Source organism: Phascolarctos cinereus, unplaced genomic scaffold (genome assembly GCF_003287225.1).
Source record: "Phascolarctos cinereus isolate Bilbo 61053 unplaced genomic scaffold, phaCin_HiC Scaffold_4;HRSCAF=312, whole genome shotgun sequence".
Classification (NCBI taxonomy): domain Eukaryota; kingdom Metazoa; phylum Chordata; class Mammalia; order Diprotodontia; family Phascolarctidae; genus Phascolarctos; species Phascolarctos cinereus.
The window spans coordinates 318161516-318185070 of NW_027555847.1; the positions used below are offsets into that span (position 1 = coordinate 318161516).

A 23555-nucleotide genomic window follows, 5' to 3' on the forward strand; every position below is an offset into this window, starting at 1 on the left:
GTCCCTAATAGGAACTTTAACAGTCATTGTAACTGGTTTATGTTTTAACAGGTAGATTGTGTTGAAAGATCACAGAAAAAAGGAAAAATACAAAAATTTATAGTAGCTTTTTTGTGGTAAGCAAAAAAACTGGAAATTGAGGATAGCCACCAATTGAGGAATGGCTGATTGAGTCTTGGTATATGAAGGTGATAGAATGCTTTTATGTCCTATGAAGTTAGGAGGGGGCAGCTAGGTGGCACAGTGGATAGAGCACTGGATCTGAAGTCAGGAGGATCTGAGTTCAAATGTGGCCTCAGACCAAACGCTTGGCACTGACTAGCTGTGTGACCCTGGGCAAGTCACTTAACCCCAATTGCCAAAAAAAAAAAAAGGTCAAACAGAAGTTAGGAAACATGATTTCAAAAAGACAAAGACTTATATGAACTGATGCAGAGTAAAGTAAGCAGAACAAGAACAATATATACATCAATATTATAAAAGTGAACTGAGGACTTTCATAAAACAGATGAAAAAGGAAATAAATAGAACCAGGAGAACAATAACGGGAGAATAATAACACTATAACAACAAACAACTTTAAAAGCTATGAGAATGATAATTATGATACAATGACTGTTTATGATTCCAGAGGGCTAGTGATGAGATATACCATCCATTATAGATATGCAATTGATTTAGCTTTCAGGAGATATCTAGCTGCACACAAAAACAACATACACACACATATATGTAGGGTACATGAGGAGACAAATAATATCATAAACTTACATGCATACACTCAATATACACAGCCATTGAAGGAATTTGTTTTGCTTCACTATGCATATTTGTTCTAAGAAATTTGTTGTTGTTTTTAATGGAGTAGGAGAGATAGGAGGGTGAGAAATAGATTTCTGTTAATTTTAAAAATAGAGAGGTGGGAGGTATTAGAGATGTGAAATGGTGCATGTACTTTCAGATGAAGTCACAGTATTATTAGTTCTTAACTGTTTTACTTTGTTACAATAAATCTCTTACAAAGTGGGAATAATCTGTAAATGTAAGGTAAAAACAAAATATATTAAAATAGTTAATTCTGAAACACCACTTTATTTACAAATTTGTGGGTTTTTTTTTAAAAGACGGTGTCTTGATAGTGTGCCGTAAGTGGAAATCTAGATGATACTGAAGAGTAACTTATATATAGAAATGATATGATTATAGATCCTATAGAGTTAGAAGGGACCTTAGAGGTCCTTGAGCCCAACTCTAATTCGCAGTAGACGAGAGTGAGATTTGAGAAATTAAGGGACTTGCCTGGGGTCATACAGCCAGAAACTTGATTTGAACCAAAGTGTTTCTGACTCTTTAAGTCTAGCCCTCTACTTCTCCACACTGCCAGGTAAAGAAGCTCCATTCCCATAACTCAAGAAATGCTGTAGCAACCCTTATGCTTAATGTTTTTGACTTCTAATCCTAATAAGAATTAGTCAGCTATGCTCTTCTTTCCTTCTGTTTCTTAAGAGCATTAATGGAAATTTGGGGCTAAACTAGCCTGGACCCCTTATCTCATAGATAAGGAACCCTGGGGACTTAGTTAAGCACTTGCCTGAGGTCACACTGGTAGTAAGTAGCACCACTGGGATTTGAAACTACTTCTGGCTTTCAATTCCCCATTAGCTATGTTCTCTCTTATTTCCTTGTTGACATTTATCTTCTATGTCTTATTTTTTCTTGGAGCAGGAGCTTCCTGATACCTTATTTTTCATTACATTTTCATGGGAACTTTTGAATTACTCCTAAGTGTTTCACAGATGTTTTTATTGTCTTTTTCTAGTGTTATGGGAGACAGTGGGATGAGCTAAATGTAGTAAGGATTTTATTACAGAATCATAGAATTTGAGTTCTCAATGAACCTTAGCAAGCCATCTCATCCAACCTATACACCAAAGGAATCCCTTCTACAACACAGAGATGGCCTTGCAAGTAAATTGGTGAAAAACAGAGGCATATGAAAATCTGATGCTTAAGGAAAAAATCCTACCTGTTTACAAATTTATTTGATAAATTAATGAAAGGGAATTTGACTTGTTACCATAGTTCTGAATGCTAAAAGTATAGCAATGTAGTGGAATAATTGTCAGATATGGAGTCAGAGAACCTGAGTTAAATAAATTCCAGTGGTCCCCTGCTTCCTCCAGGATTAAATATAAAATTCTCAATTAGGGTTTCAAAGCCCTTCATAACCTGGCCCCTTTCTACCTTTCCAGTCTTACAGGTTACCTCTCTTTCTGATCTTTGATCTAGGGACACTGGCCTCCTTGCTGTTCCTCAAACAAGATATGCATTTTCCATACCGTCCTCCATGCCTAGAAGCCTTTTCCTTCTTCACCTCCATTTCCTGGATTTCCTTGTTTCCAAGTCCCAGCTGAAGTTCTACCTTCTACAAAAAGCCCTTCCTAGTCCTTTTTTTTTTTTTTTTGCTTTTTGGTGAGGCAATTAGGGTTAAGTGACTTGCCCAAGGTCGCACAGCCAGTAAATATCAAGTACTTGAGGCTGAATTTGAACTCGGGTCCTCCTGACTTCAAGGCCAGGAGCTCTATCCATTTTGCTACCTAGCTGCCCCATCTTCCTTAATTTTAATGCCTTTCCTTTGAGAGTCTCTCCAATTTATTTTGTGTATTTATTGTTGTTCATTCACTTTTCAGTCCTACTCTGTGCCTCCATTTGGGGTTTTCTAGGCAGAAGTAATGGAATGGTTTGCCATTTCCTTCTCTGGCTCATTATATAGATGAGGAAACAGAGGCAAGCAGGGTTAAGTGTCCAGGTTCACATAACTAGTAAGTGTCTGAGGCCAGACTGGAACTCACAAGGAGGAGTCTTCCTGACTCCAGGCCTGGCACTCTATCCACTGGGCCACTTAGCTGCCCCTGTGTCACATCTCGTTTATATATGATTGTTTGCGTATTGTACCCCCATTAGACTGTGAGCTTCTTGAAAACTGAGGCTGGTTTTTTTGGGGGGGCTTTTCTTTGTAATCCCAGTACCTTACATAGTAGCTGGTACTTAGTAGGTGCTTAATAAATGCTAGTTGACTTGACTGGCTGTTTTTTCCTACTTTACCTGTGAGGCCTTTGCCAAGTTACCTCCTTGGGTCTCAGTTCACTCATCTGTAAAATGGGAGTTTTGGACTAGATGATCTCCAAGTTTCTCCAGTTTAAATCTTATTCTTGAGTAAAGCTCTCCTTGTCATTTCTGAAAGGAAGGGAGAAAACAAACATTTATTAAGCACCTACTTATGTGCCAACCACAGTGATAAGCACTTTTGCTCCTTCCAATAACTCCAGGAAGTAGGTGCTTTTATTATCCCCATTATACATTTGAGGACATTGAGGTTCACAGGTTAAGTGATTTGCCCAGGGTCACATAGCTGTCTGAGGCTGGATCTGAATTCAGGTCTTCTTGACTCCAGGCCCTTTACCACCCTAGCTGCCTAAAACTGTTGGATGAGAGCTTTTGTTGAAATAAAAACAAAAGGGTAACAAAGTCTGTCTACTGGAGAAGAGCTGAATAAATTGTGGTCTATGAATGTAATGAAACATTGATGTACTTTAAGAAATGGTGATTTTGAGGAATCCAGAAAAAACAAACAAACCATGGAAATTAACTGGTGGTGGAGTGAGGAAGCATACCTTCCTCCTTTTTTGGTAGAGCAGCGGGGAACTGAGTGCAGAATATTGTATATACTTGTCACTATATCCTCGGTATTGGGTTTGCTTAACTATTTTTCTTTGTTAAATGAGAGAATGCTCTTTGGCTATGTTTGCCTATATCTGTTTGGTTTTTTTTTTGTTTGTTTGTTTTGTTAGGCAACTGGGGTTAAGTGACTTGCCCACAGTCACACAGCTAGTAAGTGTCAAGTGTTTGGTCTGAGGTCGTATTTGAACTCAGGTCCTCCTGACTTCAGGGCCGATGCTCTATCCACTGCACCACCTAGCTGGCCCCGTATTTGGGTATATCTGAAAATGACTCTGATATTAAATCAAAAGGTATCAATTAATCATTAAAAAAAGAAGTTAAAGACCTGGATCAGAGGTGTCATAAAGGCTGGCCACATGTACCTACCACATAAAAATGTAATTGGAAAATATTTAGCAAAATAAAGAAAAATACAATAAAACAACATTACATTTAAAAATTAAGTCAATAGGCACCCTGCAGGAATCCTGAATCAGTGGCCTGTTTCTATTTGGCACCCCTACTCTACAGGGTTTTGTCAGCAAACTTAAATGCAGTCAAAAGCACTTATGCTGACATTTTATATCCTAAGTTGACCAGGAAGTACTGTATCTCAAATTATTGACACTAAGAAGATATTTCACATTTTTCCACTTCGAGAAATTTTTTTTCCCTAGTCTGTCAGGTGCACAAAGTCTTTATTTTGTAGTTGGCCTTTGTCAAATTTACTTACTGTTTTGTGTGTTCATTGTATTCACAAAGTTAATTACTTAGTAACTTTCTAATTCTTCAAATTCAAAGTAGTTGGCAAAGATAGAACCCTCAGGGAAGGAGTCATTCTGCATAGCTAAATTTTCTCCTTCTCCCCCTTCTCAATAGCTGAATTTGTATTTTTAAGCACCTAAACTTTTATTTTGGTCATTTTGAATGGCAATCTTTCTCATATTGATTCTCTTCCCCATCCCCCCACCCCCCCCAAACTGACCATACTTGGTTAGTCAAGGCCATCATTATGGATATCAGGTAGTGTACTGCAAATCACTGATGATCAGAGGGGGCAACTGAAACCTGTAGGACTGTCTGGAAGTACAATACATGTCCCTTCGAAGACCGTTGGGACTTTTCAGTCCCTGTATCTATTTTTTTAAAAGATTTTTTTTACCTTTTCCTTTCCATCTACTGTCACTTAGCAACCCCCTTTTCTACTCTTGATTTGCTGCTTCTGAACTTTAAAACCAGAGCACCAGTCTTATAGATTTATATTCTTTAAGACCATGTCTTTTACAAAAGTTAATCTGTTCTGACAGCATGGCTTTGTGAATGAGGACAGACCTTGGAATCAGACAAAGGTGGGTTCAAGGACTGCCGGCGAATGCATACTGTTCGCTCTGAACCAAGTCACTTAATCTCTTAGTTTTCCCAGGCAACTTTTTGCTGATCTGTGTCAATAGAGGGAGTTTTCACACTGGGAATTCCCCATGTCTATAAAATCACAGATCCAGAGTTAGTCTTCTCTACTTGAGGGTCTGCAGTGAGTAAAGAGTTGAACTTTGACATCCATCTTAGGCTTTTTAAAATTTTCCTTCCTGGCTTTTGGCAGAATTTGGAGAGAATAAATTGATTTGATAAAGGTGCTTCTGGGTAAGGAGGTGTTTACTGGATAATTGTTAAACTTATGGGGTAGTTTCTTAATTAATGCAATTCAACAAATAAGTACATTGAAATTGTGCCAAACATTAAAATCTATGCTACTGATTTGCTTTGATTTATTTGTACCAAACTCATCTCTTAATAGTTGAAGTCTAAAAGGGAAAAGAAAAATCAGACTTTATTAAAGAAAACTCTAGATATGCTACTAATTGATATTTTGAATGTGGTTTAAAAGTATTTTGCAGGCATTCAGTTCTTCCCACACTAAGGTGGAAAAAACCCCCAAAACCATGATCCTATCACCCCCATGTCTCAGAGAGACAGCTTCTCTCTCTCTCTCTCCTCTCTCTCTCTCTCTCTCTCTCTCTCTCTCTCTCTCTCTCTCTCTCTCCCTCTCTCTCTCTCTCTCCTCTCTCTCTCTCTCTCTCCCTCTCTCTCTCTCTCTCTCTCTCTCTCTCTCTCTCTCTCTCTCTCTCTCTCTCTCTCTCTCTCTCTCTCTCTCTCTCTCTCTCTCTCTCTCTCCCTCCTCTCTCTCTCTCTCTCTCTCTCTCTCTCTCTCTTGAAAGGATTACCTGTGGTAATTTTAATTCTCAGGTTTCCCTGGGGAGTTACTGCCTTCAAATGAGCAATGTCTAGGTTTTGTTAAATAATGGCTAATGATGCCATTTAAAGAGATTTTTTTTAGCTCTCTCATGTTAAATGTTGGCAAGATTTTAGTAAATTGCAACCCCATTCCTCAAAAGTTTCATCTGTAATGTTTTTGTTATAGTTCCTTTGTGTATGTATAAAGTATGTAAGAACAAGTATAATAGTAGTGCAAAGAGTGAAAGACATTTCTAACATATGGTTACAGCCTTCACACTTCTTGCAGGTTTTGTCAAATAAGTGAAAACAGATAAGTATACCTCAAGAAGATTGTTATCCAACATTATTTATGCATATCACAGGTCTGTGTTTTAGCCAACATTCTGGCTTTGCTTTTTCTTTAAATAAATAGAATCTAATAATCACTAGTTCTTTGTTGGATTAAGTTTGTACAAGTATGAAATAAGGTCAAGTTTCAAAGGGTACACAGATGAAATAGGGTCAGGTTTCAAAGGGCATGTAGGATGTACCTAGTTAGAGGGCCTATGTAGGGTGGATTTTGAAACATCTATCTCAGATGGGGAGAGCATAGGTATAGCTCAGGGTGGGGTTGGGGTGGGGAGCCTGTGTCCTTGAGGCCACATGTGGCCCTCTAGTTCTCAAGTGCAGCCCTTTGACCGAATCCAAACTTCACAGAACAAATCCCCTTAATAAATAACAAATAATTAAAATAAATGATAAAGAAAATAAATAAATGAATAAAAAGGATAGCAAATCCTTTTTTTATGGAGGCCACAGGTTCCCCACCCCTGGTATGGCTATTGCCCAAGTAGCACCTAGTGCCCTCTGGTGCCCCACATCTGAAAGGTGCTCCCAACACTAAGCCAAAACTCAGAACTTTAGTTACCCATCCCCCCAACTCAGTAAATTCCAGGGGTTTCCTCTCACCTTCAGGATAAACATAAAATCCTGTTTAGGGTTCAAAAGCCCTTTTTTATAACTTGGCCCCTTCCTATTATCCCAGTCTTCTTACATATTAATGCCCTTACACTTACACTTCAATCCAGTGACATTGGCCTCCTTGCTATTTCATGAACAAGATACTCCATCTCTCAACTTTCTATTTATTCATTCATTCATTCATTCATTCATTCATTCATTTGTTTATTTACTTATGGCAAGGCAGTTGGAGTTAAATGATTTTCCCAGAGTCACACAGCTGGTAAGTGTCCTGTGTCTGAGGCTGGATTTGAACTTGAGTCCTCCTGTCTCCAAGGCTGGTGCTCTATCCACTGCGCCACCTAACTGCCCCTCCATTTTTCCATTTCAAGCATTTTTACTGTTGCCTTCCATGCCTGGAATTCTCTTCCTCATCATCTGGGCTTCCTGGCTTCCTTCAACCCACAGCTGAAATCCCACCTTCTACAAGAAGCCTCCACTGATTTCCCCTTAGTGTTTTTAGCTCTGTTGATTGTCTCCAGTTTATGCTACGTGTATCTTGTTTGTACACAATTGTTTTCATGTTGTTTTTCTCATTAGACTTTGAGCTCCCTGAGTGTAGGGGCTGCTTTTTCCCTTTGTATTCCACAGGATTTAGCCCAGTGCCTGATACATAGTAAACCTTTGCTATGTTTGTGGACTGACTGGTCTGGTCCAGGTTGATGATGGAAGACCCCTATTTTATCCACAGGGTGATTCTGTTGGTCCAGGAAGGGATCATTATTCAGTTTTGGAATGGTAGATTTAGAGCTGGAAGAGGGTAACTTGCCTAAGGTTATACAGTAGTTTTGTTCCTGATTGGGATTTAAACCCAGGTCTTTTGATCTATATCAAGGGGTTTTTCTAGGATTGAAGGATTGAAGGCAACTGTATACTCACCAACGTCTAAGCAAAAAAGGTCTAAGGCTCTACTACCCATTTCAGTTTGAGTCTTTTAAATTGGTATTTTTGAACTGGAGAGTACACTGGTAAATATTTGGCAATTGGCTCTCAGGTACATAGGATACTTTTAAGTTTAATCTGCATTATTAACATTTTCTGCATCTTTCTTAAGTCTAGACAATTAACAAAACAATTAATCCCCGACTGGTAGCTCAATTTCTAAGGTGTAAGAGCTCAGACTGAAGCTTTTAATGATCAATTGTAGCTCCAGCACAACTCTGGTGTGAATCCTCTTTTGGCTGAGTGGGTTTTTCTGTGGTGACTAAAATCTTGGATAAGACTCTTGCTTGCATGAGTAAGGTATGAAAGGCCATGAAAAGCAAGCAAGAGCCAGCAAGAAAGCCATCCTTTGCCAGTCTTCTTCTTTCCAGGTCACACAGATAAGTTTATCCTCCAAGTAACAAAAATGACAGGAACTTTTCTGCAACATTTGATAATGACTCCTTCACAAAAAAGGATTTAATCTTTTGTCCTTATCTTTTTAACGTTATTTCAAATAAAGTGAACCAATAATTTGCCTTAATGTTCCACTGGAAATGTGTATTACATATAAAGTAACATTTAAAATAAAAGTATTGTTTAGAACAGGAAGAAAACTTAGAGAGCAACTAGTCCACCACTCTGCTTTACAGATAAGGAAACTGAGGCTCAAGAAGGTAATTTGAACTTGAACATGAAGCCAATGCCTTTTCTACTATGCCAAACTGCCTCTCATGATTGAGACTTAGTAATATATATTTACTAATTATAGAACCTGCATTTGTAGAAACAGGTGTGTTTGTGATTTCTTGATTAACTTGAATCTTTGCTTCTTGTACTTAGGCATATCTGGATGCTACTTTGCTACCTAGGTATTAGAGACTTACTTTTATCAGCTTATATAAATCTGATAGTTTCATATGTTATAGGTAGTGACTTCAAACAGTCACTTATTGGTATATAAAAGTTTCATGCCCATTTCCCCCCACTTAAATAAAGATACATTTCCCATTTCCTTATCTTTTTTTTTCCTACCTGTCCCTCCTCCCCAACCCTACACCCCAACATATAACAAAATAAAGTTGTTGAACTTCCGGCAGAATCTCAAATTTAACTTGTGAATAATGTGCTGCCAGGAAATTGTTCTTGGGCATAGAAACTGCCCCTTCCAGCCGTACTCTTATCCTTGAAACCTGAAGTCAGGTGAATCAATGCAGGAACTGTTTGACATTTGTCAGTTTAGAAAATGATGTTCAAATGAATCTTTGTTTTCCTAGTCTTAAAAACAACTTCAAATTGCACTGCAAGCCATATTAAATAAGGGGAAAGACTTGATTTTTTTCTCTTTCTTTCTCTCTCCCCTTCTTTCTTTCTCTCTCTCCTCTTTTCTCTTCCTCTCCTCTTTCTTCCCTTGTTTCCTTCTTTCCTTCCTGCTTTTTTCTTTCTTTCCTTCTTTCTTCCTCATGTTCTGCTGTACCACACAGCAGAGAGAGAGCTCTTATGGTTGGAAGACCTCACAGAAAAGTTCCCTGCCCCCCAGCCAAAGACAAGGTTTATTAGAACATCTGTCATATTGGGCAGACTCTTAAGGAGTCTGAACATTAGTGAGCTGTTGGCTAGATTATAAGAATCTGAGCAGTGGCTAGATTGTAAGGATCTGAGTGAGTATTTTTTTTTCTAAAGAGATTGTAATTGTGCACAAATTTGAGGTGGGTAGTCACAAAGCAGTATTGGCTACAACTGTCCTGGTTAGCACAGAAGTAGATAGGGATGGATAGGGAAAAAATGGCTCATCAACATATAAAAAAAGACTATAGGGAAAGGGATGAGAAAAACTATGGAGGGACAGACAAGAGTTGTTCAGGGCTTCAAACCTCCTCTTTCGGAGGTAAAGGGGAAAAGGAAGTAGGAAACTTCTTGGGAAAAGGATGACAGTAGGATTCTTTGAGATGTAAAGCTTTGAAGGTACTTATTTTCAAGAAAAAATTAAATTTAGTAAGGCAACAGGTATGAAGAATAAAGAAAAACTAGACTTTTTTTGATGGGAGTAGTACTTTGTAATAGTTACAGACATTCTCTCATTTTAGCAATTGTTTAGGCATATGAAGCTGGTAGTGCTATTGCCTGAGCTGAGGTATCACTCCTTTATATCCTTGAGCATTCCATTGTGAGGAATATCTATAACTTCTCATGCCTAAGCAAACAGGTGATTTTTTTTTTCTGAGAGAGCTGGCTACATGAGTTTTCTCAAGGGGGAAGGTAGCTATCTTAAAGAATAGTCTTTATCTTTGTTCCTGTTTCAGATTGCTAAGTTTGAAGTGTTTGATACCAGCTAGGTGGGTTCACTTAACCTGTTGCAAGTCTAGTGAATATGGGTGTGGGACAGCTTGGATGGAGGAAGTTGGGTTAGCTTAGCTGAAACCCTTTTCCCTTCTTACACCATACTATGTAGTTAATTAAGAATGTTAGGAATGATATGGAGAATAGATACTGATTAACTGTCTCACTCCTCCTGAAACAGAACAGACAGATGTCATTTGAGACTATGTCTCAAGCCCTGAGGAACAGGCAAGAGAAACTATTTTGCCTATCCTGCCAGGGTCAACAATTGCTTTTAGGTTCCAGCTTTACTCAATTGCTAAGAATTTACTGAGGGCCTTCTATGTGCCAAGCACTGTGCTGAGCACTGGGGATTCAAAGAAAAAAATAAAATAAATGGTTCCTGCCCTAAAGGAACTTACATTCTAATGGGGAAAGAAAAGCAACACTTACATAGAAAAGTATAAACATGATATATACAAAGTGAATACAAGGTAGTTCTGGGAGAGAGTGAATGAACGAATGAACTTTTATTGGACATTTATTATGTGCTAAGCACTGAGTTAAATTTCAGAGGTTACAAATATAAAAGCAAAACAAGACTTCCAAGGACCTTGCATGTCAATGGAAGAAACCACACATTTTGGGGTGTAGTGGTTTCTAAAAGGCAGTTATGGTCTGAGCTCCCTGGGTGAGTGGAACCATAGGTCTGTTACTCCATTGACCTGCCTTTTTTTTTTTTCAAGGGAATGGTCACTGATTTAATTGCAGTTCTCCAAGTTTGAGATGGAAAGAGAGAGAGAGAGAATACTTGTTCAGTGGGAGGGCACACAATGTCTTGGGTGAGGGATGGAACCAAAGATTCCAAAAAGTTCAGAGTCCATTGTCTTAGCAATTGGGTGATCGGGAAAGGCATCAAGTAGGAGATGATGCTTGAGTGGAGTATTGAAGGAAACAATTGATTTTTGAGAGGTGGAGTTGAGCAGGGAGAGTATTCCAGGCATTGGGAACAGGTTGATCCAAAGGCAAAGGGATGGGAGATGGTGTGTCATAAAGAGCTAGTCGTGGATGGGGCTGTTATGATAGTGTGTGGAAGAGAATATGTGTCGGAACACTACAAAAGTAGGAAAATACTAGCTCATAAAGAGATTTAAAGTCTAAATAGAGGGATTCATGTTTAATCCTGGCGGTAATACAGAGCCCCTGGAGTTTATTGAGTGGTAATGAAGGGTGATGTGGTCACATTTATACTTCAGGGAAATTGCTTTGACAGCTATGTTGGAGGATGGTTTAGACTGAGAGACTTGAGGCAAGGAGACCAATTAGGAACCTGTTGTAATAGTCCAAGTGAGAAATGATGAGGTGGTGGGGACTGTGGGAGTAGTAGGAAAAGGGACATGTTGTAGAGATAGAAAAGACAAGATTTAGCAACTTATTTGTTGGTGTTCGTGGAGGATAGCCCTGAAGTTTTAAATCTGGGTAGCTGGAAGGATGGTGCTGTCCCTTGATAGTAATAGGGAAATTTAGAAGAGGAGTGTGTTTTAGAGGAACGATAAGTTCTATTTTGGAAATGTTAAACTTGAAATGCCTGTAGGAGATCCAATTCAAAACGTCCCAAGAGTTCTCTTTTGTTGTTCAGTCATGTCTGACTCTTCATGATCCCATTTGGGGTTTTCTTGGCAAAGGTACTGGAGTGGTTTGACATTTCCTTCTTAAACTCATCTTACAGATTAGGAAACTGAGGCAAACAGGATTGAGTGACTTGCCCAGAGTCTCACCGCTAGTGTCTGAGGCCAGATTTGAACCTGACACTCTACCTAGCTGCCCCAAAAGTTCTCCACCCTCAAAATTTTTTGTTTGGACCACTGTACTTTTTGAGCTAGATTCACCTGGAAATTTGTATAAATGTATATTTGTTCCCCTGCTCCCCTTCTTAGCCATTTAATTACAGATGTTTAATATTTTATTCTGTTCCCAGTTATGTGTAGAAACAATTAATATGTCTTTTAAAATTTTGAGCTCCAAATTCTGTCCCTCCCTCCCCTTAGCCACTTAATTATATAGAAAGCAGTGACATTTCACAGGATCATTCATTTTGCTTAAACAGATGCAGGTTGCCAGCTTCTCTCTGAGTGGTTGAATCTAAAGATAATAAAGAAGTATCTTTTTTTTTTTGCTTTTGCTTTTTGGTGAGGCAATTATCAGGGTTAAGTGACTTGCCCAGGGTCACACAGCTAGTAAGTGTCAAGTGTCTGAGGTCAGATTTGAACTCAGGTCCTCCTGACTCCAAGGCCAAACTCTATCCACTGTACCACATAGGTGCCCCAGTATCCTCTTTTCTTTTGGAATCCATTGGTAGCTGACTTAGTGTTTTTAAGATGGAATGACCATTGAGGTAGTTTGAGCCCATAATAGGAATAGGGTTTGGATGAGTTACACAGTCCTGTTTCTTGTTCAGCCAGTCACTTGTTATGACAAGTCATTTAGGTTCTAGTGTTGGAGTTAAATGTCTACTGATATTGAAAGAGTAATGAAGCATTTATCTGTTTGGGTTTTTGTAATATTGTTGGAAATGTTAAAATTTCAAAAAGGAAACTTTTGCTGCAAGAGCGCTTTCTTTCATTCTCTCCTCCCCCTACACTGTGTCAATTTCAAGCAGTTTTAAGACCCTTTGATTCAAGAGACAAGACATGCCAAAATTAGAACAATAATCTTGAAGCCAAGAAGACTGGAATTTAAGTTCTTCCGCCCTCATATTAGCTGTGACTTTGAACAATTCACTTCTCAATACCTTTGAGCAACTAAGATGATAAATTATTGATGTATTATGAGAGCTATATCAATGGGGGGAGGGGAGGAGGGAGTGTCCAGAAAAAGAAATTCAATTGACAATAAAGAAGCTTATTGTTATGTAGGTCTATGTATAAATATGCTTTTTTTTTGCATAAATCTTCCCAAACCTACAACCTTCCTTCACATTTTGACTAGAAAGTTGGCTTATTAGGTTAGGTGAGTGGAGCTTAATCTCCCTAATGGCTTGGATTCAGGTCTCCCAACCATAAGTATCAAGCAACCTAAAGAAGAAACTTCAGTTATCTTTCAAACCTCTAAAAAACATGTATCTTGGAAATATTGAACAATATTGCTAGAACTACGGAGGTGCAGGTATGCATATCCACAAATGTTTTGTGCATGTAAAAAATCAGTATAGCCACAAAATACCTGGTTTGACACGGCCGTAGATAATTTTAGGTTTCAACATTTTAACATGGTTGGTATTGCAATAGACAGATGGGGGAACAAACCCAAGTTCAGAACTGGATTCTGCAACTACATTTCTTCTTGTATACTTAAAAGTTTTTACTTATTAAGTACCTGGGGGGTGTTGAGGGGATGAAATTATGTCATACTGAGAATGTTCCAAGTGTTTAAAAAATTTTACACCTTGTTTAATTACAAAGCTCTGCTAAGCAATAAACATGTTTTGCTGTAGCATACGGCAGACTAAAACCTTTTATGGTTGAAAGAACTCACAGAAAAGTATTTTTTTCTAGAAAAGATTATAATGGCATGCAAATCCCAGTGTATTTGAAATATGAGGTGGGTAGTCACAAGGCGATATTGATTATAAAACTGTTGCGGAAGTAGGTGGGGATAGATTTAAAAAAAACACCATGACTCATCAAGATAGGGAAAAATGTAGAAGAGAGATAGACGAGAGTTTTTCAGGACTTTGAATCTCCCTTTTGGGAGGGAAAGGGGAAAAAGGAAGTAGGAAACTTTTTGGAAAAGGATAATGAAGTAGCAGGCTTGAGATAAAAGGCTTTGGAAGTGCTTATTTCCGAGAAGTAAAGAGTAAAAAAAAACCAGTTAGATTTAGTAAGGCAACAGATCTGAAGAATGAAGTAAAAATTAGACTTTTTTATGAGAGTAGTACTTTGTAATAGTGAGAGACTGAAAAGATGGAATATTGTTGTCAACCTGGGAAGTTTTAAGTAATGCTTGTTAATTTTTCTTTTTCTAAAAGTGCATTTAAGATAAAATCAAGGGGACAGGTCATTAAATCCTTTAAACTTATTAGTCCCTTTGAGCCTTAGCTTTCCTCCTCTATAAAATGCTGAAAACACATACTATCCCCCTCATATGATTGTTGTGATTATTAAATGAAATAATGCATATGAAAGCATTTTGAAACTAGCATAGGGCTATATAAGTAATATATAAATAATGTCCTTGTTTAATCATAAGATGAATTCTTTTATTGTTTACACAAATAACCCTTGCTATAACTTTCATTCTTATTAATGGGTTAGAACTGTGGATCCCACTATTTTTTGTTACTTGACCCCCTTTCAACAACAACAAAATATATTGTGAATCTTTTAAATTACCTTAGTGTCATTTAATACATTACTCACACTATTCTGCAATTGTTTACTTCTTAAAGTACCATTAAAGAATTTTTAGCTTAAATCCTTTGGACCACTAAATGAGAGTGACTTGTTTAGAAGAGGGCTTGGTGTCCCATTTGCCACTACTTCAAATTACAGTGCTTCTTTAACTTCATTATGTTATACATTTTAACTCTTTCTTCAAATAAGGTGTTTCTTACCTTTTCCCCTATAACATGGATTCTTAACCTATTTTGTCATAGACCCTTTGGCAGTATGGTGAAGCCTATAGACCTCTCCTCTGAATAATATTTTTAAATGCGTAAAGTAAAGTAGAACTACAAAGGAAACCAATTACATTGGAATGTAGTTATCAAAATATCTAAAAGAACAACAAAATTAAGACTCTACATCCTATAATAAAACAAACAAAATTTGATCTCCAGTGGCACAATCTCTGAGATCCTTTAGAGTTTTTCCCCCTCTGTTTTATATGGTCTTTGAATAATTATTCCTGTGGACGTATTTCTCATTAAACATTTTTCTAACTGAGAAGTTGCTTTTTAAAACCTCATATTTTTAGCTTGCCTTACTCTATTGGAAACCTCAATCAAACTTATTTGAAAGGGAGAGTTGTTCTGCTATGATATAGTCCCTTGTCTTGTGAAGTGGGCAGAGAAAGTAGTTCTGTTTCACAAGACTGTTTTGGAAAGGAGAGAGAATACATATTATGTTAATTATCAAGGGATTCAATTTTAAAGGCTTTTCAAATCTCATTTGATTGTATATCTAGGTCAAAATAGAAATGGGGGTTAGGATGGCTTTCGCCTGGAAAAGGTCAGGTAATTCTCATTCCCAGGGGGAAATGATTTTTTTGGGGGGAGGGGGATGGTTTTTTAAAAAGCTATTCATAATGCTATGCATTTGTACCTTTGGGGGGAAAAAATATAGAAGAAAAAGGACCGGCAGGTGTGGGTGGGGACTAAAAGCTCTCCAGGTCACTTGTAGCTTCATCTGACTGACTGAAGCTGTTCAGTATGCTAAGCCATCTGGGATTTCCTGTGTTCCCAGGATCTGAGGTACTATGATTAGTTAGCTAGTCAGAGATAATTCATATGTCTTGTCGTGATTGCCTGCCCACTTGTCACATTGCTGTAAACAACTTCGTTTTACACTATCACCCAAGTCATAGTAATAGCAATTCTTAGCCCTGTTTCTACATTGAACTGAGGTTGAATTATCTGCAGATGATTAGGCCAGGTTAAGATTGAGACATAGAATCTTATGTTGTTAGCTGTCTGGAGAGAACCCTGGCATGGAAAGATCATTGGAATGGAGACTGGCTGAAAAAATACCGTGGCATGTGAATAATGGGATATTATTGGGCAGTAAGAGGAGCATGGGAGGAATTTGAAGAAAGATAGGAAGATTTGTATAAATTGGTGCAGAGGGAAAGAAGCAGACCCTAGAACACAATATATGCACCAGGGTGAATGAAAAGATCACTTAGGGAATTTGACTTCAGAGTAGTAGAAGAACCAAAGAAGGTCAAGGAAAACAGAAAATGAAACATAGCTTCCATCAGGGATCCAGGAGACTTCTAGGACAGATGGGGACAGAGACTGTGTCTGTGTAGCTGTGATTTCTGTGATGTAGGGAATTCCCTCTTCCTATGCAAGCTGGAACCCTCTCTGCAACCTAAATCATGAAAGGGTTTTCTCAGGTGATTTTTGCTTAGTAGTTTTCTTTGTCATGAGGGAGAGCTTGATCTAGAAGGACTGATTTTAATAAAATCAAAAGGCATAAAGCCTTCCCCTCCCCCCCATGTGCATTGGATTTGAAGTCTGAAGACTTGGATTTAAAAGAGAACCCTGTCACGAAGGAGGTGCATGACATTGGGCTAGTCATTTAGGTTCTTTGGGTCTTAGTTTCCTCATCTGTAAGATGAGGATAATACATATACAACCTTCCTGACATATTCATTGTGAGGGTCAAGTGTGCAAAGTATTTAAAATGTGACATCAATGTCATTTACCTAACCCAATGCCATCATTTTAGAGAAGAGAGAGCTGAGGCCCAAGGAGGCTTTCATGACTAGCCCAGGGGTGGGGGAACTCTGGCCTCGAGGCCACTTGTGGCCTTCTAGGTCCTCAAGTGTGGCCTTTTTGACTGAATCCAAACTTCACTGCTGTATCTCTTCTAATTCTGTCACACAATGTCTGCATTTTTCTGTATTATCCATGATAGACACAAACACGTTGCCTTTACCACTCACATATTGTTGCTTTGATTTTTCTTTTTTACTCTTTTGGTCTTTTTATTTATTACCATCTGCTGTACATAAGCACATTTTGAAGTCTTGGCAGCAAATTGCACTCTGACATGGCCTTGGAGAATCAGACACAATTAACTCCCCCCTCCTCCATCCTATTATCAGGCAAGGAAGGGCTTTGCTCTGCTTGAATGTGGCTAATAAGGATCCAATGTGGAGATTGTTGGATATGATGAAAGGAATTGTTGATAAAGATTTTCTGGCATTTCTTTGAAAATGTCTTTTACTTCTCTTTCCCCTCTGAAAACAAAATAATGTCCCTGTTCCCACTAACCTTCTCTTCTTTTTATTCTCTACCCCCAAATGATGTATATTTTCTTTCTCCTCATTTCCTTTACAGTACTTTTCTGGAAATGGTTACTACACTGTAGGTGTTAGGCACTGGAAGACAAGAGGAGCTAGAAATAGAAACCCCAGTGGTAAAGCAACTTCTCAGGGCAGGTTGAATGCAGGTTTTCCCACGGTTCCAGGCCAGCACCCTCAATCTTGACTCCTGCAAATAGGGAGATTTGATTTGGCCTCAGTGTTAGCTTGGTTTTGTTTCCCTTCATCAGAATCCAGCAGCAGTTTTCATCTGGCAGCCTTTTCCCTGGTCAACTGGCGCTCCTCCAGCCAGGGCCAAATTAGATGCAATTGAACATTAGCTTAAGTCTAAGGTTTGGGGCTTGGTGTGTTTTGGATCAGCTTGAGTAGCACCAGGCCAGAGGCTTTTGTTTTCTTAGTGAATGTCATGCTAAGGAAGGGCTACTTCCCTTCTCTGGGAAATGAGCTTCACTTTCCTAGAAAGTATTCAAGGAAAAACTCTGGAGGTGAGGGAGAGGAGGGAAACTGATGCAAGCAGCTGGGAAGGAAAACTTGGATATTGGATGGGATGTGAAGTAGAGATGGGCACTCTTTTGGGAAACTGAGGTAATATTATTTTGAATTGCCATCAATGATAATAATTCACGAGTTCTTCAGACCCATGTATTTGCATCATTCTTCTTTTTCCTCTTTGCTTCTTGGAGGTGATCCTTCTTTTCACCTTTCATGCATTTTCCAGGGTGCAATTCCCAAAATATGTAACCCCACACCTAAACTGTATCTGTCACCAGGAGATAAGGTGCATGTGAAAGGGCATTGTGCCCTAGGATCATTATTCCCAGTTGCCACAAACTCCTGCACTAAATCCTCTGCCAAATCTGGAAAACCAATAGAATTGACAGAGGAATCCAGGTCTCTTCAATGAAGTGTCCTTGGGACAGGCTTGGGTGGTGGATGTGACAAAAGGGGAGGTTTTGGAGGAAATGAATTCAGGAAAACTTAGAGGAAAGGAGTAAAAGAAAATGAGATTATAAGACTTCTTTTTCCCCAATGTGCTCAGTTCCTTCTCTTCCCACCCACCACCAACACACATCTTAAGCTTTTCTAATTCCATTCATGGGACTAATTAAGGTTTTAGGATGTTGGTTACGTAAAATAAAAGTCCCTCAAGATAATGCTTGAGGATTTGGCTTTGAAATAAAGAGTTGCTCAGTGAACCTAGCCAGGCGAGGTGAGATCAGAATAGGAATTTGTTTCATCTTTCTCAGGCACATGAAAAGTGAGGACATTCTAATAGGATCAAATCTTATGATAGGTAAAGGACAATTGCCAAAAAAGTGACCTCGCAAGGCCACAGAAAGCCTCCAGTCAGCACAGACTATTCAGCAGCTTTGCCTTTGCCAATAAGGGGACATGAACAAGAGATCCTTTCATATCGGTCATGGTGACAGCTGGAGCCAATCTGGCAGCTCCACTTTTCAAGCTGTAAGTGATGGAGAGGTTATCGGCAAGAAACCAACATTCTTGCTGTTTCTTACCTGGGATGATGAATCCTAAGTTGAAGAGTGAAACAAGGCAGCCCTGAGACAGATGGGCTTTTGCTGCCTGACAGCTAATGGACCCTGACAGGGTAGGCAATCTCAAGAACCTGGTAGCAGACAGGAACATTTAGATTCTGAGCTATTTGTGCCCATCTAAAAAAGGTAGCCAGCAAAGAAAAGCTGGTGGCTTGGCAGTTATCACATCAGGACAGGGGCCTAGATAACTGGTGTCTTTTCAAACTGCTCATGCGTAGAGGCAAACCTTGGAGGATGCTTGGCAAGGCAGTAGTCTTAGGCAAGACTTCATAGCACTGCATAGGAGACATTATTGTTATTTATCTTGATGCTTTATTTTTTTCTAAAGGTCTGGGCACAATTCATAAATCATAATACCTTAAATTTTTTTTCTTTAATTTTTTTTGTTTTGTTTTGGGGGGTGGCTGGGAAAAAGGAACTGAGGGGAAAATTTATTTCAAACCCAGTAGAATATTTAAAGGTCTTTTATACAAAATGAAATACCGAGGTTAGGGCTATGTCTTGTTCTGTGCCAACAATAGAAAAATTTCACCTGGACGTTAATCTTCATATGCAAAGTAATTCGTGGAGTGTTTGCTGAGGATCTCAACTTCTCAATAGAGTTTTTATAACATGGATGAATGGAACTGATGGCTTTCCTTAGTGTGGATAGATTGGGGGTGGGAAGGAGTCTATGAACTTAGAAGGGAAAAGAATGACATCTTTATTCTTACTAATCTCTAAATGAAATTTAGCAGGAAATTAAAAAAAAATTACTCTAAGGAGTCCATAGGCTTCGCCAGATTTCTAAAGGTGTCCTGGGTAGGGCTTGTCTGACTCTGGCCTGTCACCTGGTAGTTTAGATTCAACATTAGAACAAAATGAGACACTTGGAGATCATTTAGCAGTTAACAAAAGGAGATTTACTTAACCTTAGGAGGAGAGAGATACTTAACAAAGCTATGCATTGAGAACTCCTTGAATTACTTTAGCCAAGGGCAGCTCCCTAGCCAAGCATCCAAAAACCTGGAGGTCCTGGAGCTACTTAGGTGACCAGGAAGTGACTGTCAACACCCTTAACTACTCTGAGCCAACTAAGCCTTCGTTACCTTTTAAGGAAAAATTATCCTCACTGTTGTGAGGGACGGGCTTGGATGTTGCATGTAAAGGGTCCACTACACAAAGAAGTTAAAAACCTCTAACCTAGTGCTTTTTTTTTTGGTGTGTCCACAGCAACTTCCCTTCCTTTTTGTCTTAAAAATTTTGAAGGGAGTCCTGAAGTGGTCTTTGTGTCCCGTGTTTAAAAAAAAAAACACGAAAAACCAAACCCATGACTTTTTCTACTGGTGTGAAAGACCAGAGATCATTACTAAAATTTAAGGCTTGATATTTATTGGACTTCACATCCTAATTGATTTGTTCTTGCTGTTCAAGAGGTTGGCTTAAAAGAACTTCAATAATGATGAGAAATTGATCATGATTTATTAATTTCACAATTGAATATGAAATTTTTCAATGTTGTTTTCCTTTACTGCACTTGTGTAAATTGTTCTCCTGCTTCTGTACCCTCCATTCTTATACCTCTTCCCAGGTTTCCTTGAATCTATGCCTTTGAACATTTCTTAAGGTTAGGGTGCAGTTGTATTCCATTATATTCGTAAACAATATTTTTTCAATTCTTTCTTTCTTTCTTTCTTTCTTTCTTTCTTTCTTTCTTTCTTTCTTTCTTTCTTTCTTTCTTTCTTTCTTTCTTTCTTTCTTTCTTTCTTTCTTTCTTTCTTTCTTTCTTTCTTTCTTTCTTTCTTTCTTTCTTTCTTTCTTTCTTTCTTTCCTTGTGAGGCAACTGGGGTTAAGTGACTTGTCCCCAGTCACACAGCTAGTTAAGTGTCAAGTGTCTGAGGCTGGATTTGAACTCACGTCTTCCTGACTCCAAGGCCAGAACTCTATCCACTGTGCCACCTAGCTGCCCCAGTTATTTCTTATGTTAAAATTTTATTTATTTTATTCTGAACTTAAGAAACAAAATAAGCATTTCCATAACATAGTGGAATGGGGGGAAAAAGGATGATTGTACATGAAACTGCAAATCTATTTATTATGTATAACTTGCTATTCCTTTTAAATATATAATAGTTTTCTTTCTTTCTTTCCTTCCTGCCTTCTTTCCTTCCTTCCTTCCTTCCTTCCTTCCTTCCTTCCTTCCTTCCTTCCTTCCTTCCTTCCTTCCTTCCTTCCTTCCTTCCTTCCTTCCTTCCTTCCTTCCTTCCTTCCTTCCTTCCTTCCTTTCTCTTTCTTTCTTTCTTTCTTTCTTTCTTTCTTTCTTTCTTTCTTTCTTTCTTTCTTTCTTTCATTTTTTTTGCTAGGCAATGGTGTTAAGTGACTTGCCCAGGGTCACACAGCTAAGTGTCAAGTGTCTGAGGTCATATTTGAACTCAAGTCCTCCTGACTCTAGGACTGGTGTTCTATCCCCTGTGTCATCTAGCTGCTCCTGTAACTTTCTTTTTTTTCCCCTTTTTTTCTTCCCTCCTCTACCGCTACTGTAGAGATGGCTACTATTAGACACAAATATACATTTTACATACACACACACACACGTATACTATATATACATATATATATGTAAAACCATTCTGTACATACTTCTATTTATCATTTGTTTCTCTGAATGCAGATAGTATTTTTCTTCATATGTCCTTCATAGTTAATTTGGGTATTTGTAGTAGTCAAAATGACTTAGTGACTTAAAGTTGCTATTAAAACAGTATTGCTGTTATTGTATGTAGTGTTCTCTTGGTTCTGCTCATTTTGCTCTTCATTATTTCATGTAAGTCTATCCATGTTTTTCTAAGATCATTGGGCTCATCATTTCTTATAGCATTCCATCACAATCATATAGCACAACTTGTTCAGCCATTCCCCAGCTGACAGGCATCCCTGCAATTTCTACTTCTTTGCCACCACAAAGAGAGCTCCTATAAATATTTTAGAACATGTAGGTTCTTTTCCTTTTTTCCTGATCATCTTGGGAAACAGACCACTCAGTAGTGTTATTGCTGGGTCAAAGAGTATAGGCAGTTTAATAAGTCTTTGGGCGTAATTCCAGATGCTTTCCAAATGGTTAGATCAATTCACAATTCCATTAACAGTGAATTAATGTCCCAATTTTTCCATACCCCCTCCAGCATTTGTTGCTTTCCTGTTTAATCGTTTTAGCCAATCTGATAGGTATAAAATTATATCTCAAGGTTGTTTTAATTTGCATTTCTCTAATCAGTAATGATTTAAACAGTTTTTTTATATGACTATAAATTGTTTTTATTTCTTCATTGGAAAGTTGCCTGTGCATATCCTTTGACTGTTTATCAATTGGGAAATGACTCATATTCTTATAGATTTGACAAAGTTCTTTATATATTTGAAATATAAGGCCTTTATATGAGAATCTGTCTATAAAAAATTTCCCCCAGTTTTCTGCTTTCCTTCTGATCTTGGCTATATTTGGTTTATTTGTACAAACCCTTTTTAATTTAATATAACGAAACTTATCCATTTTACACTTCATACTACTCTCTCTCTCTCTCGTTTCTTCACAAATTGTTCGCCTAGCCCTAAGTCTGATAGGTAATATATTCCATGTTCTTCAAATTTTCTCGTAATTTCTCTCTTTATATCCAGGTCATGAATCCATTTTGTTCTTATCTTAGTCTATGCTCAATTTCTGCCATACTGCTTTCTAGTTTTCTTGACAATTTTTTAACAAAATAATGAATTTGTATCCCCAAAACTTAAGTTTTTACACTTGTCACATACAAGATCACAATATTTATTAAATATATCAATATTTATTTATTTGTATGTCTACTCTGTTCCACTGATTTACCTTTCAATTTCTTGGCCAATATCAGGTAGTTTTGATAATTGCTGCCATATATAGTGTAAGATCTGGTACTGCTAGACCTCCTCCTTTATATTTTGTTTCATTAGTCCCTTTGATATTCTTGCCTTTTCTTCCAAATGAATTTTGTTATTTTTTTTTCTAATTCAGTGAAATTTTTTTTGGCAATTTAATTGTGATGGCATTAAATATGCAAATTAGTTTAGGTAAAATTGTTTTTATTACATTTTATAGAAATTTAGGATATTGTAAAGTCAGTAGAACATTTAATATCTGATACAAAGTAAGCATGTAGCCATCTGACTGTAAAGACTGAGTCTGTGTCGACTTGTTACATTCTTCTTAACATTTTATAACTGATAGTTATTAAGTTAGAGGGAGTTTGAATAGAAATGAGTTTTAAAAAATTGAAATATAATTTAAGTGGTCATAAGATCATAATTTTAGACCTAGAAGGGACTTAAGAAGTCATGTAGTCCACGTATATCAAACTCGTATTCTGTGGACTGCATATGTATTAACTTAGAAAACTACAAATTAACATCATCTATGTTGTATTATAGTTTCATAGATCTTGTTAAAATTTTTCCCAATTACATTTTAATCTGCTTCTGGCACACTTGGGAGTTTTCCAGTTGTGAGACTGATACCTTGTCCAAACTTCCCATTTCATAGACAAGGGAGCGGAGGAGTGACCTCCCCAAGCTTAAGTGGATGAATTAGGATTTGAGCCCAGGTCTTCAGGAAAGAAGCTCATGAGCTGTAGTAATACAAACTAAGGGTCAATATCACTTCCTTCTTCTTACTACTATGAAACTCTGGCCTGCTTCCTTGTTTTTTAGCCCACAGATAATCTCAGCAGTTGTGTATGTGCATTAGTCTGA

At 37.9% G+C, this 23555-nt stretch overlaps 1 protein-coding gene across 2 annotated transcripts in view; it reads left to right on the forward strand.

Annotated features, from left to right (window-relative positions):
• Window positions 1–23555, forward strand: part of IQGAP2 (IQ motif containing GTPase activating protein 2) — a 391728-nt gene that overhangs the window by 55851 nt on the left and 312322 nt on the right. The gene's annotated exons all lie outside the window — the stretch shown is intronic.